The following is a 22128-nucleotide window of genomic DNA, read 5'->3' on the forward strand; positions in this document are numbered from 1 at the left end:
GACCAAGTCTCTTGCATCAGGAGATGGTGTGTCATAGCACTGCTGTGATTTTCCTACCGTATTTGTTACTGCAAATCACAAACAGCTTTCTGTAAGATAGTTTTGCATGGTAGAAAAGAGCAAAGCTGTTCTTAGCTACCTGAGGATCTGATGCCATATGCTGCAACCTGGAGCATGCTTGCTTACTACTGGAGTGAGCTGCAGAGAGATCATGTGGGCTGGATCCTTGAGTCGGTGCCAGCATTGAGGCAATGACAGATACAAAGAAGTCCTAATCTGGCTGTTGTTTACTTGAAGTTTCTTGCAGAATCTGATCAGGACCTTATTTCCAAAAATCCTAGCCATGCTGTTGAATTACAGATCCTTAGGGATGACAAATTTGAAGGGATAGTATCTGTATGCACCTGAGTAGGCAAATATGCTCATGACCTTACCTCTGCATGTGTGGTTCCATTAACCTCTTCTGGGTCTTAGGAGAACACTGGACATTCACCACAAATATCATCAAAATTGAAGGCGGGGGGTATATTACAGAGCAGGACAAAGGAAAGCTGTCTGCCCTTCACTTCAGGCATTTCCAGAGCAGCTTGGTTATGAATGATTTTCATTTTTTAGTCACTGAACTACAGTTTAGGCAAAAAAAAGTTTTGAGTTCCTCCCCCTCCCCCTTACTGAAATGAGACCTTCTGCTTCCCCCCTCCTTGGTTATTTTCTGGATGACTGTAAAAGGGTGAGATAAAAGCACCATTCATACTAGAGGGGAGTAGGCTAGTGCTGCAGCTTTGCCTCTGCTCACTGGAGGGGCATTTAGGATGCCCCTCCAAAGTGAAGAGAGACTAGCATTGAATTCTTCCTCTGCTTAAATGGACCTGAATGTACCCCTTCCACCAGAGTGCCCTACCTACTGTGTCCAAAGCATCTGGGAGGTAGGGAATTCTCAATTCCTGCAACTGTATAACTTACTGAATGTTCATTAGCTGAGGCAGACTGACAGACATGACCACCTCCAGCCCAGTGCCTGAGCTATTTGCCTAAAAGAGGAACTCTAGATTTCTGAGTTCTTTTCTAATACAAGTATCCTGACTGCTTGAGGGGAAACATCTACACTCACCATGTTATCATTCTGTTAATTTAACCCCACATCTTCTTTCTTGTTCCAACCATTTGGTGGATTGGGTTAATTAGGAAGTTACTTCTGAACTGGTCAACACCCTGTATTCAATAAACAAGTTACTTGCTTCCCCCAGACCAACACCTGCTGAAACTACCCATTGCCTCCATTGACCTAATCTGTCAAATCCTGCGCTTTCAGTCAAGGATTATCCAAAATCCCTCGGTCTTGCTAACATTAATATTTTTTTAAGAAAAATAGTAAATAAAAGACAGATCACACCAAAGCCCTAGACTCAACAGTTTCCTATTGCTACAATAACTTTCACTCTCAATTTAGAAATAACTAACATTAAACTGAGTGGCAGCAGGGTACCTATGCACCCTCTGTTGTCCTCCAGAGGTAGTTCTTCCTTCTCACCAAAGAAAATGCTCGCTCCCAGAAGGGCCTGTAGTTTGAATCATGGCTTCCCTGCTCTGCTGCCCAGGTGGTCATGCTCACCCGGGAATATGAAACTAGAAGACAGTGATATGCAATGTCGAGACCTGGTATATTGTGTTGATCATAAACCCTTCTAGTGATCTGTCCATTGCAGAATTAGAGAAGAGGTTAAGTTGTGAGGTACCAGAGATCCAGCCAGTGTTTGAAGCAGGCCTACCTAGATCAAGTTGCCYAGGGTCAAGGATGGAAATTTCCCCCACCTCACTGGATACCTGTGCCAGGGCTTGACTACCTTCATGATGAAATTTTTATTCCTTATATTTAATAGGAATTTCTACTGTTGCAACTTGTGTCTATTGTCTTTTGTAGTACGGTGCATATCTGAAAAAAGCCTTGCTTCATCTTCTCTCTACCCTTCCAAGAGGTTGATGAACCCAGCTCTCCCAGCCTTCCCTTCCTCACTGCTGAGTGACTGCCTCTCTTTCGACAAAGCTTTGCAGAAACAGCATGCCAGAGCGTAGCATCCCTATGCCAGAGCAGGTTTCAAGGATGGAAAGTTGAGTTTTTTTGTTTTGTTTTGTTTTGTTTTTTAACTGGAATGAAAGTAGAAGTTGTAACATGTTTTCTTGGAATGAAAATTGAGCCAAAACAGCCTTAYACAAATCTGGGCCTCTTGATTTGAAGGTGTGTATTACTGCGTGGCAGCTGTTTTGGGGGTTTATTGTCTGACGTATCAACAGTCCAAATTCAAATATCCACCTTTCCTGATTCATAGCAGTTTCATATCCCAGATCACCACCAACAAAGCAACAAATACATTTAGCACCAATCTATGATAAATCAGTCTTCCATGGTATTGTCAAGAGTGACATAAAGTAAGAAGTTGACTGTTTCAATAATATCTCTATAATGATCTCAGCATTTCTTGCTGCTGGTCTTGTCCTTCGTCCCCAGCARAACAAGGCTTCTACAGGAGTCACAGTGAGAAGTGTAACACATTCTTGCCTTAGGTATTTGCTTAGGTGCTTGCTTGGTATGGTAGTAAGGACGTGACTGCAGGGAGGAAAGCAAAGCCTTCCTAATTGCTGCTCTGTTGATAGCACTGGGCAGAATTTAGGCAGCCATTTAGGAGAATACTCACAAACAAATAGAAGTATAAATGTCATGGAGAACTGAACTTTTTGATGCCATCAATGAGTTCCTTCTTCAGTATTCACAACACTATGAGAATTGATGAGGAATGGTGATGCAATAAATTGATGTAAATACTGGTGAAAGACCAGGATTCAGAATATCAGATAAAAATTTCATTCTTCACAGGTCCTTCAGGCAACTTCAATTTTAATTTCTTCAAGAGACAGAATATTGATATACTTCAGAAAGGACTCAAGCAATGGAGACCTGAAAAACTCTGCTATTGCTATTGGGTTTTGAAGACATCTTATGTATTTGGAAAAGGCCTGAATATCTTGAGAAATGTTTTTGTTTTTTCACTTTCAGGTCAGTCAAAGCTAGTGAGTGAAACAGGTAACAATGCAGACAGTCCCTACTCATAGAGTGGAGAGTTTTACATGTGGAGTGACTGGATGAATCAGGTCTTCTTTAGTGATAGATCTGACTGAACCACTCCCACTGGTTTCATTGAGAACTGAAAGAGATCTTTGAGGCCACATCCAAAATGACAGTGGTCTGTTATTAATAGCACTGGATTAGAAAAGCAAATAGGATGTATGCTCCTCCTTAACAGAAAACATAAAATTTTGCCCAAGCAGTTACTGCAGGGGCTGTAGTAGTGTCTAGAAGGCCATTGCCTGAACCCCTGACATAAGAGGAAATGGAAATTTWTATTAAAAGAACATTCATTACAAGTAGGGCCTGAAGACTATTTGGTTTGCGTAGGACAGGCTATTCTGGCTGCTTGCTCTCCCTAAGGCACAACCATAAATATCACTGTAGTAATGAGACCTCATTGAAAAATCTGAGGCAGTTCTTGCTCTGAAGGCTGTTGATTTAAAGGAAGTTCAAATAGCAGTATGTGTTCTCTCATTAAGAGGTCTGGTACAYCCCATATTCTTCTGAGATTACCTAATTAATATATTGGCCAGGTATGAAGTATTTTTGCACATATGGACAGTAATTCACATTCAGTGTTTACAAAGGGGTATATGATTGTATTCCAAAAGGTAAATGTGCTGTTGAGTGATGCTGGTAGAATACTGCTGTATCAGCATGCAAGTTAATACTCTTATTCTGAATATACATGTAATTACAGTTGTAGAGAATCTAACCACCTATTTAGACAAAATCAATGATACCATGGCCTGGGTTACATAGGAGTCACATGAAATGAGTGGTGCCAGTGGATATATATATTAATTTCTTTTTTCAATTCTCACATTTTACTTTAAACTTTTTTCCTTTCTTCCTGGATGGGGATCCTGCAGAAGTTGAGSACTTGGATCAAATCGTTGTGTCCGTCTTATCAGTTTGTGTAATCCTGTCTTCCACATGAATTATTAGAATGTATGTGGCTATTCTGAGCTTCTGCATTGAAGCATATGGGAGAAATGATTTTTCTTCACCAAATAATACAAGACATCATCAAAAAGCTGAGCAAATCTCTGTTCTATAAACAGCAACGACTAATCCAGAAAACAAACGGCACTGATATAACGTAATTTCTTTTCTTTTTTTTTTTTTTTCTGTAGAATAAGAAGCTTGGAAGAGAAGGTCAGCCTTGTTTTCAGACAAACACTTGATATGCTCCCATGAAACCCTTACGGGAAACCTAGAGAGCTGTAGTGCTAGATTGCCAAGAAGACAAGTTCTAGCAGTGGATTTTTCTCTAGAGTAAAAACTGAATTAAGGTGCTCACAAGCCAATTCATCCTCTTATGCTTGGGTTTATTTAACTGAGCTACCTGGTAGCACRTCCTGTTACTGGTTGCATGGATGTGAACACCAAACAAAGGCGAGAGTTTTCTTTTAGCTAAACCTGCCATGAACCTGCTCCAGTTTTCTAAATCCCTTTATACGTGTGCTCCTCAGCCTGGTACTTAAGGCCCTGCTTGTACTGACTTCACAAGTCCCGTGCACAGAGAATAAAAGCATCCTCTGCTGTCACTTAATACTCCCCTGCTTACTTACCACAACATCCCATTAGCTCTTTGCAGAATATCAAGCCAGTATTTTTTAGAGGAATGAAATAAGAGAATTGGAGCAGGATATATTACTACATGCAAAGCATATACTAATAGATATGTAACATACTAAACAGAGCACAAAAAGAGTTTTTTTTCGATTTTAGCATATTTCAGCAGAGGATGAAGTGAAAGATCCCAAGGTAGAGTTTTTAAAACAAGGAACATATACTGTCTAGGGAATGCAACCCCTTCCCCCCCCTCCAAAAAAAACAAGGAGGGGGGAAAGAAAGAAAGAAGGGAAAAAGYTTCTTTTCAAATATGAAGAGTAATTCAGCTACTGGTTTCCCTTTTAAGCCTCTGAAGGGAAGTGTATCCCATCAAAACACTTCCCTCTTTCCACCACAGAGCATTGGAGGAGTTGTTTAYTTCCATCAAGCTGCTGTGCAAGAAGCCTGGATGCAGCTCTTCTCATGCGTTTTAAACTAGACTTTTTCTGTGGGCCCTTAGGCCAGTTACAGATGCTACTGTTCCAGCTGACATTTGTATAGGATTAAATCAATAGGAAGTGTGCTGGTTACTATAAAAATGCAGGGATCTAGTCTGAGTGTATTTTCTTGCAAAACTAGGAAAATTTCATTAGCAACAGGTGACTTTCTCTTGCTATTTCTTGGGAACAATCCAGCACTGTTAAGTGTGGCCATACAAGTTACTTAGCAGCCTTTCAAACTGCTTTCTCCCCCAGCTTCTGCCACAGTGGTAACTGCTCGTTCCTCATACCATGGCCTGTGTTCAGATACCCTACAGCAGCTGCCTCACTTCAGAGCGAGGACTGTTTCTCTCCACTTGCTGTGAAGAGAGCCAAAGTCTGACAGCGCAGGCGAACGCGTTGCCCAAGTTACTTGCTCTGCTTGGTTGCAGAGCAGGTACCTCAGGTACTTAGATCCTCCTGAGGTGCCTACATTTTCATAGCCTCAGGCTACCTTTACCTTTTGAKAGTCTCGACCCTTGCAGGATGGTAGGGGAGAGCAGATGCAACCTTCCTAGTAAAGGCAGCACCATTAAAATTCCTTATCCATGGGGGCATGTTTTCCAGCACTGTGGTGGTTTTTTCTACTATAACAGAATCAAATTCCAGCCCTGCTTGTACCAAGTGACTCTTAGATACACAGGATAGTTGTATATGTGTACAGGTATATATATATATACTCTTAAATAAATAGCAACAGGGTTCCTGATTCCAGCAAAGCCATGGTGTAGATATTGTGCTGGAGAGGAGTATGGTCAGGAATAAACCATGTATCAAGTGTTCTGCTAAATCAGAGCTCAAAGCCTCAGTCCAGCCAAACATTTCAGCAAGTGTTTGACTGTAAGCAAAGGAACATTTACGAGTCTAAAGATTAAAAATAGTGAATTGCTTAGCTGGAGATACTAAGTAAGGGCAGCATCTGGCCAGCTATGGCCTATATGAACTATATAGTGCTCTCAGTGCAAAATTACCTTTCTGGCCAATGTTTTGTCATAGACTGCACTGATTCTTTTTGATAGCCAGAACAGTTTGGAAGGAAAACTCAAAAACCAGAAATGATATTAAGGGGAAAACTAACATGTGTAAGGCTAAATCTGTAGCCTATATAAATCTGACTCTGTAATCACATGGTTTTCAATAACAAGCCTTATGTGAAAAGCTGAAATTTAATTTTAGATTCATCAGTGCATTTTCTCACTATTAAAAAAGAAAAGAAAATCACACTCCCTTATGAATTGCCAAGTGAACGTACAATAGCTGCATTTATTTTATTAGCCTTCTGACCTTTCCCTTCTCTGGTGAGCTCTCTTTTTCCTATTTGCTCTATTAGAACATCTACTGAGATGGCAACAAAAGAATCACTATTATTCTTGGCCAATTTGTCTTTACTCTTAGCAGAACACAGATGCACAGGCCATGAACAAATGCTTCCTTTGCCCCCAGTGGGATGTGTGTGAACTACGCTACATCTGTGACACCAGGTATCAGGAGGAAGCCCTTAGCACCAGSAACACCACGGTGCTAAGGATGATGCATCTGTTTTTGCAAAGCACTTCAGGACGTGCTTAACTTTGAGCCTAGGAATAATTTCTTTGCCTTCAATGGAGAAGTGTTGCTTTGTTTGGTATCTTTTATGTATTTGTGCTCAAATACTGTTTTTTCTTTTTTTTCTGCCTTCTTGCCCCGCAACACCCCTTTCTTTGGAGATTATTTGTGCTAGAACATGTGGGGATGGCTTGGTACTTCCTGTTCTCATTSTTTCTGGGGAAAGTTGGTTTGCAATAAAATATTGCGGTTGCTGGAGAGATGCAGTTATTTTGACAGCACTGGCCTAAAGTCCTGTGTGTATTTTATGTCCTTAATTTACAGATTGGTGTAATTGACATCTCAGCATCAGCGGAGCTGAGTGTTTCAAAAATGTATACCGAGCAGTAAGGGTCAGTTGTCATACTGCCACAGAACAGGACTGTGGAATTTTTGATCTTATATGGAAGTCTGAGAAAACTTCAGAAATAATTCTGGAATTTGCCCAGCAGACTGCACTGTAACAGAGGAGCTGGCTGAGGAATTTATAGCTGTGGAGAGAAAATAATCATTTTTTTTCTAAAGAAATTCTGGTCTAGGGAGGGGAAAAAACAACTCAGAAGACTASCAGAGAATTTGTTGAGTAATTTTTCTTTGATGGGTAACTTGTCTGAGACCTATATGCATRAAACATAGTAATACAGCTGAAACACAGCTGAAATTACCAGCAGCATTTAAGCAGTACAGTTTGAAACTGGGGGTCTCACCAGTTTTCCAGAATRCCAAGATTATAATGCTGTGTTATTCTAATATTAGACATTTCTAGCAGATAAGCTTGTATATAAACCTCAGTCCTTCTATGGTTTCAGAACATACCCATTTAGGAACAATTAAATTGCTAGTTCTTGAACATMAGTGGCAGGATGATAAATGTGACCTGTTTGCTGTTAACTCCAGGAAAGTCCAGCCAATTTTTTCCTTAGTTTAGTCTAAGGGAAAAAATATGTTACATCTTTATATGCTGGCATTTGGAGTCTCTTCTTTTTAGAACAATGACACACCATTTTAGAATTTAAGGGGAAAGTCTGAATCATTTGCTCTTACATATTGCATTAGTCCCAGGAYTCAGGTGGACAATGACTGTGTTGGTTGAGGTTAGAGGTGCTTCATAACCACTCTTAAAAGCTATTGCCCAGAAGGCTACAATGCTTAAAAATGGTTAAAACCATCTTTAGCTGGTTTTGCTTTCYTTTTCATTCATCTGTTTCAGACACTCAATGCAATATACAGAGGAGACTGTTTCCAAGCCTTGCATTTGTTTCACATTTGTACAGTGCCAGCCATGCTAGAGTCCTAGTTCATTACTGGGGTTCCTGTGGACTACACCAGTACAAAAATATAGTTGTGAATAAATGACTATCTTCTAGGTTAGCATCCTAGTACTTACTTCCYCTTTTCTGTGCACAGATGTTCTTGAAAAATCTCAGTTAAAAGACAGGATTAGAAATACAATTGTTCATATGCTTGCAAAGCCTAGGTTAGACCTAGGCAATACCTCTAGTTGCCTGATTTGATCCATAGAGTATGTCAAGAATGTATGCGTGATTATACAGTGAAATGATATATGCTTCATAAAATCTGAAGCTTGGTCAGCTCAGCTAAAAATATTTCTAAATGAGAATTGCAAATCCTTCTGTGTTTTTAAGATGCCAGTTTATCTCTTAATTTTTCTGAGCAGGATTAGTCATAAGAATAATACAGTCAAGGAAATTCAAAATCAGTGAATTTATGGCTTCATACTGAATAACAGTAAAACAAATAATGCAAATTACCCTAGTGATCCCTTTCAATTTTATAGTCAGACTGCCCCTATATTTTTCAAATAACTGAGGTTGTAAAGTTTTCTATTTCTTAACTAGGTTGTTTTTTTGGTATTAGTTAATGTTATTCTTTATTAAATCAAAGTGGTGATTTCCTGCCAATTTTGTTTCATGTTTTACAGACAAGTCATCTCTATAGGGTACTATTATAAAATATTTTATATCATTTCGTGTCTATTTGCAAACCACAAACAGTCTCTCTGGTAAAACAAAATGTGTTCAATTATATTAATTTTTACTAATTTCACTCTTCTCCAAAAAGTTCCTTCAGATGTGGAAAGTACCGCTGCAAAGGAGGCAGCCAAGAGCAGCCCGAAGAGGAAACAGCAGCCTTGGCAGGAGCAGCAAGCCATGGCCCCTGCTCCTCCTGGAAACCCTGCCCGAGGAGAGGGGCCTGGCCCGCTCAGTGAGCACCCCGTCTCTGCTTATCCCACTCTGATGGCAGGCAGGGGCCCTCTGCAGCGCCGCTGACAGCTTGCTATGTGCTCTGCCATGTGCTCTGGTCTCGTGTCCGGGAAAGGCTGGCATCACCTGTGGCCCCATTCCCTGGCAAAGGAGGRGGCCTTGCATGGCCTTTGCACAGCCCCAGCCCTGCCAGTCTAACTTTGCTGCAGGAACTGGGGCTGGCAGCCCCCAAAGCCCTTGGAGCAATGAGATGACATCCTGAGGGCTGCCGCGTGCACAATGGAAGCACCCCCTGCCTGGGACAGGAAAATAGTACCCATCAGAAAGCAGAGTTAACAGCCTCGGAAGGACTCTTCTGCCACAGACAAACCTGTTGTAACTTTGCCGTTCACACTGAGGAGCTGTTCCCATGCATTTTGCTTTGTCTTCTGAAGTGGAAAGAAACACTGAGGGCCCCAAATGGCACCTCCCAAACTCCCAGGCGGTGCTGGAGCCCCAATGGGCAGCCAGCATGGCTCCATGAACAAATCTCTCCTGTGCCCTGAGGCAGCAACATGGCTTGCCCAGCGGCTGAGCTCAACCTCCTTCAGCTTTGGTCGCTGACTGCCCCAAACTGTGCGCCCTGGGAAGAGCAAGGCAGTCCCACCAGCAGGTGACAAGGGCATGGATGGAGAGGCACAGTCAGTGGGTAAAACCACAGGCCCTTGTTGGTGCTTTTGCCATGGGGTCACAAAACGCTTCCACAGCAGCCTGACTACAATTGCTGTACTGTTGCTCTGGAGGCTTGAATATCAAGGAGTGAGTTACACACAGCAGTGCCAATATAAACAGTGCTGCTATTCCACTTTCTCTTTTTTAAAGATGTGGACTGGCACAGTCTTGCTCTTCAGGCTCAGCCCAGAAGGTTTTTAATGCTTTCCTTTCTCAAGCACAAAGGCAGAATGAATGAGACTGACCCAGGAAAGCTGATTGCATTGACCCTGGGGTAGGTATTACTTGTAGTGTTAGGAAACTGGTTAACATCAAACTGGGATTGTGGAAGGTGTTGTCTTCAGTTTGGAGCTTTCTTTGGGATACCATGAGCCTTTACCAACTTCTGCTGCCCTTTCCTTTAACAGAAGCCAGCTGCTTTAAATACTGTCTTATTTGAAGGCTCAAAATTCCCAATATGGTTCTTTGTAATATATTATCCATACGATTTTGATTTAAACCCTGAGTATGGACTTGTAGCCAAAAGACTTTCTCATCTCTGCAAGCATGTGGATATAAAATAACCCCTGCAAGGTAAAAGCTCTGAGTCGTGTGCAAAGTTGAATCATTATGTTGGAACCAGAGACAGACAAATGGAAAGTACAATTTCAAGCACATTTTGTCACTGCAAGGTACAAAGTATGTGTTGGGTATAATTCCTATTTATAATTTATACTTGTATTCCAAAACAGTCCAAACTCCCAGCTTAAGTTTGCTCTTCTTAGTGCAGTGGAACAAAGTGCTCATCCCACTCTGGGCTGGATGCCTTGAAGGCTTCCTATTACACCAGGCAGCATTTCCAGAGAAGAGATGGCTCTTCATCTCCTCTATCGCTTGAATGTGAACTTACTGGTCCTGTGTCAACACTGCTGGGTTTTGCCCCCCAAAGACAAGAGAGGGGCTTGTTACCACTCCTGACAGCTCACAGGACCTAGCAGTACATCACTTCCATCTGTCCTCTCAAAAAGTAATTCACTTCTACAGCAGCAACAATTTCATGGTACTGAGCAAAGTGTCCCCAATGTCCTACAAGGAAGGCCTGCTTAACATGCAAATGCCATGCACTAATTAGCATTGTGTAACATTTCTTAGCTGGTATAGCTAGATGGGCCAGTGTAGGTGCAGGCTAATAGGATCTGAGTAGCTTGTTTTGATTTGTTTTAATGTGTTGAAGAAAAAGTGGTTTAAAGAAAGCCAAAATAGAGTTTTATGGTACTTGGTTATCTGTGCATGAACTTTCATTGGCTCAGTCAAAATTATTAAAACAGACTTGATAGCTACCCTGCTGCAAACTACTCTGTAGATAAGACCTGATATGCTTTTTCATAGAAGGAAGATCTTAAAGGCAGCATGGGAACAATTTACCAATAAGCAAAAAACAGAAGTGGAAGGGAAAACTGCCTTCTTAGATAGGACAAAACATGAACTAAAATTACAATATGGAGAGCTCTGGGCTAGACATGAGTAGAAATTCTCTGATGATAGGTAGGATGGCCTGCTGGGAGCCACACAAGGGAGGCCCACAAGCAACTAGAAGGCCCCAGGCATGCATGGTCAATGGGAGTTAAGCACAGCAGTTCAGTCCCAGAATCAGGGAGCAAAGTGAGGGAGGAATCCCTCCGTATATGGTACAACAGCAGCTGAGGAGACTGGCAGCATTTACCTGACATCTGTTGCTGATGTTAGCCTCTGCGCAGTACTAAATCATGTTTGTTCCTTGGATCCTGGCTCTGTTTAATGGCCAATGGCTGCTGATGGTGAATGAGGGAGGAAGGGTAATGCAGGAAATCCTCTGAGGTGAGATAGCAGCCAGTGCATTTGTCACACTTCTCTTTTTTTTCCTTTCTCTTTTCAATAATTCCTGTGACTTGCTGCAAGAATTCCATGTTAGCTTGGTCAGTGTGTTTTCCACTCAGTTAACATTATTTTACTTATGGAAGATGTACAATTGAAAAGATAAGAAAAGCAATGACCAGTGTAAGAATCATAGCAGCAAATAACCACATTGACCCRAACTTGCTCTAAAATGCATCTCAGGAACATAAGAGCAACCAAGTGAGTCAGAACAGAGGTTCATCTAGCTCAGCAAACTCTGCCCTAAAACTGCTGACATTGGAAGCCTGGGAATGGGGTAAGACTGAAGCAAATGTGAAATGATGCTTCTCTATCCTCCAACAATTTGGAGGAAATCCTTTGTTCTTAATAGCTCTTGATGTGTTTTTGATCCGTGAACTTGTAAAGTTGTCCCTAAAACCCAAGTAGACTTTTCCAACTGCAGCATCCTGTGTCAAGTGTGTTTGGAGTGGAAAGATATTAATGCTGAAGTCCTCATGGCATGAACCAAATTTAAGGTTTTCTACCTTTTCACCATTGTTAGTAGTAAGATCCAGAGAGCTACTCAATCTTTTCACAGAGATTTTTTTTTATATCCAGATGTTCCAAATCAGCAGAGATTGAATATTTATTTATGGCAGATATAATATATGCCATGGTTCTGATACAGTGTCTGCAACAATATCTGCCTTCTGAGTACACAGTATATAGTGAGTATACATGTCTGAGTATACAGAAAGAGCCATAATTCCTATTGTAGTAATTCACCTTGCATTTCTGTGTAGTGATTTTCCCATCTAGCATCCTTTATTCATAGCAAGAGCTCTTCCTTTCTCTCAGGGTCTAGTTTCTTTGTACTTTTTCTTTTAAGGTTTCTCACTAGTTCAGAGAAGATAAGTGGATACAGAGATCGTTTATGCTGTTTGACATAGAGTGCACACCTTCAAAGTGAGCAATCCATTCTGATTTCATTGGTATTCTCATWCTTCGGTTGTCTTTATGTAGTAAAAGCACTGAGTATAAACAGCAGCTGAGGTTCATCAGTTATACAGCAGGTGCTATGCCAATACAGATGCTGGGCTATACTCTGTGACAGTTTGTTACTCAGATTTCAGAATTTTCAGGCACTGAAAATTTGTGTTAAAAAAAAGTTTGTGTTACTGCCTAAAGAAACTTGAATGTGTTGCAGCCACTGTCTGCACACAGCTCATAAATTAAACACAATTAAGTATGCAAGTCAAAACAAGTCATTGCTTCCTATTGGCGTGCCTTTTCCCTCTTGCTGTGGAGCTATGAGGAAGCAGCTTCTCTGGCAAAAAAACAACAAAAAACAACCCCCCCCAACAATGTGAAAGAACAAAAAATAGCAAAGGAGARACAAGCTGAAACACACACGAATACAAGTCTTGTGACTCAGTAGGTCTTTTGTTTACATTGTAAATCACTCTGTTATAATCATAAATAATAGATTTTAGGCCATAATTGGACTCCACTTATAAATCTGTTGCCAATTATTACAGTCAAAACGCCTTGAGCAGTGGTTGCCTGCAAGCCAGCACTTGTGTGGTTTTGGGGGGAGGCCTTGGGAGGGGGAAGGGGAGCCTTTACAGTCATCAGAGTATTTTCCATGAGCAGTTTTGTAGCTAGAAACAGATGCTTCATGTTGCAGTCCAGCCAGCAGAATAATGTAAAAAACATTAAAAAGATACCCTTCAAAGCATTCTTTGCTTTACTCCTTGTCCGGCAATAGCTTGTGCTCCTCCTCGTTCTTCACCAAAAGGCCCCATGTGGGTATAGTGACGGTCATCCCTTTAAGAAGAGRGAAATAAACCGTGCCAAAGCCAGGACAGCCTTGTCCTTTTGTGGCCAAAGATGAATACCACTGCTGTTTTTTAGTCTCAGACCCTTCCTGAATGCCAGAAGAGCTTTTAGTCTCCTTGGCAATTTTTTCTGAGCAAATATGAATATTGTGCCTGCTGGAATGAAAGGTTTAACTCATTTTCCAGTGTCCTTGCCATGCCTTCCCACCTGAGCACCACCTTTCCTTCCACTGCCCAGAAATGTGTTTGCCCCATGCCATTCTCTGCTTTATTAGCTTACCTAATTAGTGATGTTATAAAGCATATAAGCAGTGATCAAGCCTGAGAATGTAAAAGTCCTGCCATGATTTAGTTTTCTATTCTTTCCCCATAGGGGAAAGCCTAGTTATGCAGAGGGGTATGGCCTAACAGTGTGCACCAGTTATCTTAAGTTAAGGTCCAGCAGCTGGGTGCCAGAACACACTTGCGTAGCAGCACAGTTGACCTTCAAAGTCAGGATGTCTTTCAGCAGGGTCCTGGAGTGTGGCACTTTCAAGCTCAATTTCAAGTTCTATGAAAGAATCTTCTTAAGATTGAATAGTGCAATGCTGTTTGCTACTTCTTACCTTGTACATGTTTTTGCATGTGCTGCCCTTAACTGTCTGTTGATTCCCTAGAGAAGTATGTGCTGGACACAGTGACTACTAAAAAATAATTTAGATGGATAGAGATTGTTTACTGTTGGCTGCAACATAGGTAGACCATAATGTAACTTCTAGGTCTGAATGTGCCCTTAGGAGCACATTTCTGCTTTTCTCCTGGAACTGAAGTGAAAATATGTGCCTGGGACGTTGTCAGTCACTTCCTAGCTTCCTTGCTCCTAGTTCCCCCTTTCCCTGAATTCTTCATGCCATTTTGAAACTGTATTTTGGGTTTACTTCCTTACAAAACTCTTTTGCTCCCAGTTGCCAGCAATAACCTAGTTCCTTCCTATAACAGCATTTGGCTTTTTACTGCCACTGCCCCGTGGCCTAATTTTCCTGTTCAATACCAAGGAGAGTGACCTGAGCCTGCCCTGAGGAGACCTGCACTGGCTTTGGAAAGAAGGATGTTTCAGAGACTCTGCTCGCTTCTTTTGATATTGCCTTCGGCTCCAGCACCTTCCCCAGCAGCATTCCCGCATCCTGCGCAGCATGTGCTCCCAGGGCCAGCGCCCACATTCTGCTGCTGGCAATGACTATTTCACTGGTAAATCAGTTTTCAGCCAAGCTGGGATTAGAAGTGCTGGCTGAAACTGGATCTGCTTCCAGACAGCTGACATTGTCTTTCTCATTTTAATTTCTGGCTGTGCAGATGCAGATTTCAGCAGGCTCTGAAGAAAGCGAACTTCATTAATTTCTACTTTCTGTTATGCTCTGTCTAGTYATCCGCTTACTCCGTGGCTGTGGGATGGTAGCTGCCTGAGCTGAATATATACCAGTGAGCATTAGCGAGTGATACACTACCTTYGGTTCTCCAGCCATTAAATGGGTTCTTCTGTCTTACCCTTGAATATTTTACCATTTCAGCTGTGCTTGGTCCTTCTCTGAGAGGGTATACTACTAGCTCAGCAGGCCCTGCTGGGAATTTCCTGTKGGTGCTTGTCCCCACTGAGCAGAGCCCACTGGCACATGCAGCAGGATGTCCCAAGAAGGTGCAGGCATTGCAGTGACGGAGGATCTTTCTCTTCTCTCCAGCAGGTCGATTCACACAGTTAGATGTGAAGGGTGCCTATGTAAAGAGAACCTGACGTCTCTGAAGGCTGATTTGGACAAAATTCACAAGCTGAGTGAGGAGTTATCTCTAACTGCTCATGAGTAAAGGCTGTGTCTGGACTTTTACCTCTCTCGGGGATTTTGGGGCCTGTTCCCCACTCACTTGGGACTGCGTGGCTGGAGCATATTTAACTTATCAGGACTTGTTCCTCTTAGCCCTTGGGATACAGACATGGGATGAGTGATGCTCTCTGCCTTTTTACTATTGTTTGAGCAATTGATTCCTTTGGCCAGGAAGCTGGAAGGCTATACTTGCTTCTCTTTTCCCCTTTCAGGGTTTCAAGCCCACTTCTCCATCCTGCCTCTGAAAGTGGGCCTTTATGCCAGAGTCTTCGCAGTTGCCGTGGTATTTTCCATGTGCGAGACAAAATGAGACACTTCATTTGTCCTAAAGAAAAAGCTCTTATCTTTGAGGAAATCTGATTGGTACAGCACAAGTAATAGTTTATTATTATTATTATTATTATTTTCCTACTAGCTTTTTTTTAAATCATTTCTAGGCTTGGTTCCCTTCTACAGCAGATGCTTAACAGTGGTGTTTCAAGTATTTCACCACAAAAACAGTGTGGTTACTTTTATAGCTCAAAAAAAGAAAGGTTGCTGTGCTTTCCTGTTCTTGGTCTGTATGTAGGCACCTGCTCCTACATTCTGGTGAATTTTTTCTTGTTCCATACTATTTCTTTAAATGCAATGTGTTGAGCATCTGGGGTTTATTTGAAGCATAAACTCTGTGTTCCCTAGTCACACAGCCCATCAGCATGGGCTGTGGGACAGATTTTTGGAGTTCTGGGAAAGCATTCCCAATGTAGACTTTTGAGTTTCAAACTATGAAATGACTCCTTTCTTCCTCCTCCTCACATGGCATAACCTGCTTCYGCAGTAATGTATTTCAGGAACTTCCATGTGTGCCTCTTACATGAAAAGTTATATTTCAGTTTGTTTGTTGTTTTTCCATTTTGAATCACTATCTTAAAAGTGAGGGCATATGCTAGGATTTTTTCAGTATCACTTCTTTCAAAGTCGCTTGTGCCCTGCCCATGATACCCTATAGTATGCTGTGTTTCAAATAGCTTTTTATTAAATCCATGTAACACAGTAATTTTCTTCTATAGAACATGCATTTCCCTCTGTTAATACAGTATTTGCAGCCAACATCAAACTTCCCCCATCTTTAACAAGCCTTCTGGGGATATAAAATATTTTTCTGGCAGCAGTATGAACAATTCTAATCYTATCTATGCAACTTTTGTTGCCATTTCGTTTATTGCTTTTGAGTCTCTACCATGCTAAGCACTCATTTTAGCCYAGCCACTGGTCCTTGTTTTTCTCAGCTCTCACTAGCATATGGCACTGTGCTTAACATGGCTACAGCTTGAGCAGTGAGTTGTATCTATATGACAACAGTCTAAGGTTACATTACAGCTTCAGTCAAAGATCCACGTTCAGATCCTAGTCACGGTGTTTTCCCTGCTTGGGGAGGGGTAAGCACCATCATCAGGGATGTATAGGCAGAAAATAGTTGGATTCTAGATCCAACTAAGAGGATCTAGATAGCTGGACTAGGGGGACTTATGGGAACAGATTGGRCTTGCTCAAAAGATTCTTGAACACTGAAAAGCCGCCACAATTTTTTAAGGGAACTTTTAAAGCATCAGGACTTATTTCAACTGCTCTCAGAAAATTGGGGGCAGGGGGTGGGGAGAAGGAGAGAATTAGAAAACAACAGATTATGTATCCCTCTAAATTGCATTCTAGTAAATTGGGCACAATTTATGTCTCTCAAAACTGGGGTCTCTGCTGGCTCAYAACAGCATCCTATGAGTTAGCCATGAGTTATCTCTGGTGGACTTTTGACAAGAGCACTCACTGGAAATCCAATTCCATTTGGGGTGAGAATATCACAAAAACTTTAAATATTGGTAGGAGGGGACCTCTGAAGGTTACTTAACCCAGCCCTCCTTGAAGCAGTGCTATCACAAACACCAGACCTTGTCTGTTGTGGCTTTGTCTGGCAACATCTCAAAGGTCTAGAAGGGGAGGAAGTGCACTACATCCCTGGGGAGCTGCTCCAGTGCTGCAGTGGCTCCTGGAGAGAAGGCTTTTCCTAACGTTGAAGAGTAGCCTCCCAAATTGCAACCTGTGGTTGTTGCCCTTAGTTAKATCATCCTGTACTACTGAGAACAGTTTGTTGTCTTTGTAGCTCCTCTTCAAGCAGCTGTAGGCTGCTGTGGGACCTCCCCTTCCCCTCCTCAGCTGCACATGACAAACTTGRCTCTGTCAGCCTCTCCTTGTGGGCCACCTGCTCTAGGTACCTACTGCCTCTGGACGCTCCACTGGACCATACCCTGTTTCTTTACATTCTTATTGAACTGGGGGGGCCTATAGAGGGCACAGCATAGCATGTATACCAGCAGCATCAAGCAGACAAGCATAGCAACCTCTRCAAAGAATCTCAGGCCAGAGCCTTGAGACCATCACTGCGTARGTGCACCCTGGACATGTCACCCCTTTCCCATCACTCATCAGAAGGCCAGGGTGRCACTAGTGTAGTAATTAGAAACTATAAGCAGACGAGAATTTCAGAACTGACCCTGCAATCTCTTTCTTCAAAAATGTCATCCCAGTACAAGGCAGCTGTGCTGAGCAATGCAGAGTAGAAAACATGAATGGAAATGAGGTGGGTATGGCAGCACCCTCCCTGTACTGTCCCCAGCAGACAGCCTCTGGGCTCCGGAGCAACGTGGGCGTGAGATCAGGCTGGGGCTGCTGTTCAGCTGCCTCAGTATGCCTGCAGAGCTGCGAGTCTGAGACCCCTGAAGAGGCCACTCTATGTACTGTTTCCTTCCTTGCTGAATAGCCACACTTGTGCATTCTCCAACACATGGAGGAAACGTATCTGTGGGGTTTACAAGAGGTATATTACATTCGGATTATGAGCACCAGAGTTCATACGACTCTGGTAAGCTGTAATCTTTGGTTTATGATTAATCATATAGATCACAATTAAACACTACCACTGATGACTTTTCCTTCTATATAGTCTGACATCCTGCCTCTTGAATGATCTGCAACCTGTGTCAGAGAAAAAGAAAATCTCTGTAACATATTTTTCCCATTTTTCTAGGAGACACTGTACAATGTTATTTCTGTAACATTTGTGTACACTGACATTCCTCCCTGGCACCGTGGGATGGTTGATTTTTGTCCAGAAACTTGTGGATTGATCAACAATACAGTTTTGTAGCTATACTAATACACGTGGAAATTATTTGCTTTAAATATTTGATCCTACTCTCACATCTCACGAGGACGTTTTGCTCTCTGATTTCCTGGTTAAGATCCAGTGGTAAATTTTGATACTATCTTCTAAGTGGTTTCTTTTAAATGTCACTTTTCAGGTTTTCCACATGCTTCAGTGAAATAGCACTTAATCCACATGAACAAAGCACATCGTTCTTCTTCCAACTTTTCTCACAGAGGTGGGCTGTCATCAGATCCCACATCTTTGTAGCTACCTTTAGGTGTTGCAGCCCCTTTCTTACCTGACAGCAGAGGTGTGACCTCATTCTGCAGTGGGGCCTGACTCAGGGTGAATGTGACCTTCTGTGTGTGCTTCTTTCTCCCTCTATCTTCTTTCTTTGCTCTCAGATTTCCATAAGTATAGCTGACGCTTTTCGCGGCTTGGGCTGAAACTCAGCACCACCTGGGGTATTCTGGCTAAGACTAGCTGTCAGAGAGCTTACGCTGGATTGCTGGTGCTGACGGGGCCACACAGACACCTCTGCCTCCTGCCCAGGCACTTTCCACTAACGCTTGTGACTGCTCTTTGATACAGTAAATGGTTGTCTTAATTGTACTGCAGCTCAACTTCCCAGAAGTCACTAACTGCAACCACCTTCCTTCAGTCTCCTTGGGTTGGTCCTGTTGGCCAAAAGCTCTCTACTTTCCTCTACTAGATTAGTTTTCACCCATTTTCATGTGCTGAATCAAATTCCTGGGAAATCAAAGAAAGGCAGTGCTAGTGTAACAGAGGATGTGGGACCACATGGCCTGGAAGAGGGGAGGAAGAGGAGCCGCTTCCTTTCCCACGTCAGAGAGCTATTATACCAGCTTGGCTCATGTCACCAGCAGGGACAGGGAGGGTGGCTTATTCTTCAGAGGTACCAGTTGCTCTCATTGAGTGTAGAACAAACTGGATGACCTGCTTAGACTTGAGGTCTAAGTTTCAGAGAGTAAAATTAGATGAGATGACTCRCATGTTTTGCCAGGCTTTTCTACCTATGTGTGTTAGAAACGTATTGTTTTTATGTGAAATGAAAATTGAGAGTTTTGTCTAACACAGATACTCTCAGGAGTGATGACTTCATTAAAATGTTCAGTGTCAGGATCTCATGATACAATTGCAAAAGCTGGCAATGCTGAATTTCTGTTTGCCAGTATTTTTGGAAGCCAAGTTGTGCAGTGAACAGTGGCAAGAATTGCAACATTTTCCCCATTTTAGACATGGTTATAACTCTCTGTAATACCCATGAGACCCACCTGCTGACATTCTTTGGTAACATTTTCTGATAGATTATTTCATACAGCACTTACTTACTTYCTCTGGATGAGCTCTACTTAATTGATGACAAATTCAGAGCAGAAAACAAGTGTCAGTGCCCACAGAAGACCAAAAAAGAAGCCAAATTATGTACAATTTGCAATAAGAAGATATATTTAGTTCTGTCTAACATATGTTAGTGATGAAGGCAGTCAATGCTAGATTTACTTGGATCCAGAAAAATGGTGAGGATTAGCCCCTCTGCAATTGTTCCTGGTGAATCTCCAGGAAGATTCACGAGAATTTTAATAAACTAGATGCAAATGGAAAGAGGAAAGAAAAAAATCAAATAATTTCTTCTTTTTGTCTCAAAGATTACAATTTCTGACACCCACAGTCCCATGGCTGATGTTCTAGGATGCTTCATTCAAATAGCATCTGCACTGTCCTAATGTAGTTATGCCCAGTAAACAGTCTCCTCCTGAGGCATGATTTATCAGCAGATACACTGAATCAACATATTTTGTTTCTAATTCAAAGTCAGGAAGCTGTTTAAGCCTGTTGCTATTCCTATGGTGTCTCTGAGTCCTAAACACTGTCCAGGAGTGCTAATATCTCCTGTGTCAATATACAACACAACATGCTAGAAACAAGAACAAATCCCAGTTTTGGAGAGCAGCGTTTACACATGCACCTTGTGGGTAAACACACTCAGACTTAAGTGAGCATTTAAATAGTGTTACTTTCTCTGGGTCTCTAAGATGCTAAAGGTTATCTCTAATACACTACAATGCTTTTCTTAATCAGGGCCAGATGACTCAGGGACAGGCCTCCTAGATGCAAAAAGACAATTGTCCTGCCACAGATCAGCCCTAGACTTCTACTGAGTGATGCCAGTGTGGCTGTGTGCCCACAGCTGCCAGAGCAGACCACGGTTCTAAGCAACCTATCCTGACGTTCAAAATATGCTCTTTTCGGTGCTTCTGCTGTGAGACAAATCCTGGGAGCTTTGTCACATATTTTCTTGCAGAGGGAAGCAGCCTGTGAGACTATACTGGGGGGGGGAGGAGGGTGGACCACAGCCATTGATGCCACATCCAGGGTATCTGCCTGAAACATGGACGAAGGAATACATATGGAAAGCTGCCAAGTGACGTGGGCACAGGCCATGTCTTTGCATACAAAATGGATCATTTAGCATGCACTGTAGTGTATGTTTTGACAGATGCTGGGCAAAGTTTATTCTTCGTCCCTTGCTTTAGGTGGTAGCAAGACAGATTTCCATTCCTCTCAATCTTTGGAAAAAGTGATTTTGTTTCTTTATATTGGCAATTTGGATCTAAAACATTAAAAGTTTGCTCAGCAGTTGTGTCAGTCTTGGTGGCTTTCCTCATGAAAGATGAGAAAATCCGGACAGAAAGCTGAGCTGAGTCCTGTGGAGGAGGACTGGGAATAAATCTTCTTCCTTTTCAAGCAGATGAATCCTTGGTAAACAGGATTGGTAGTAACTGTTCTTAWCAGGAGCTGGCTGTAACATAACAGGAAGGTATTTGTGCATGTGGAAATAGTTTTCACAATCTATTTAAATAATCTTTTTCTCTTCAGTGTATGAAGAGAGTGGTATGAAATACACAGGAACCTACAAAAACATCAGCCACTCTCTGATGTCCCAACTGCGTCAGRCTATGCATTTTGCCAGGAGTCCAGAGGGAGGCAAGTGTGAGAGGAGCAGACACTGACCATGCTTTTCTCTGCTTAGCCTAGCTAACCCCTGCATGTGGCATAAGCAGCTGGTAGGGTGGACATGGCAGGAGTTCAGTGATGCCGGGACATCATCTGCAAARCAGTATGAAGTACCATTGACAAGTTTAATATCTCCTGTGCTTCCATTTGATGGGTGAAGTAGATGCACAGGTGGCTCCTGCTTTTTTAAACTGTGAGCTGATGATCCTGAGAGCAAAGGGTTTTACAATAGGCARTATAGCCCTCATAACCTGTTTTCCCTTGAACAGCCTCCAGCAGAGGTTAATATACACCCACCTTCTCCTGTTGGGGATCGGGCTGTGGCTCCACTGTCATCACTGCTGTAAAAACACCTGTGAATTGCCAGAATAAAGAGCAGTACAAAATGGATCATCACCTGGTGTGTATATATGGTCCTGCTTCTGAGGAGTTACGCAGTCAGCAGTTATGCCATCTCTGTGCTTTGCGCAGGATCATGCTGATGCTGTCTGCTTGCAGGAGCATGGGCAGCACCACATCTAGCATGGACTAGAGCTGCATAACCACATGATACCGTATGAAGTCTGCTGTGATAAACCCATTTTGAATACATTTGAATGGGCTTAATGAGGGGCAGTTTT

The sequence above is a fragment of the Rhea americana genome, unplaced genomic scaffold, assembly GCF_003343005.1.
Source record: "Rhea americana isolate MKP2758 unplaced genomic scaffold, rheAme1 scaffold_258, whole genome shotgun sequence".
Taxonomy (NCBI): domain Eukaryota; kingdom Metazoa; phylum Chordata; class Aves; order Rheiformes; family Rheidae; genus Rhea; species Rhea americana.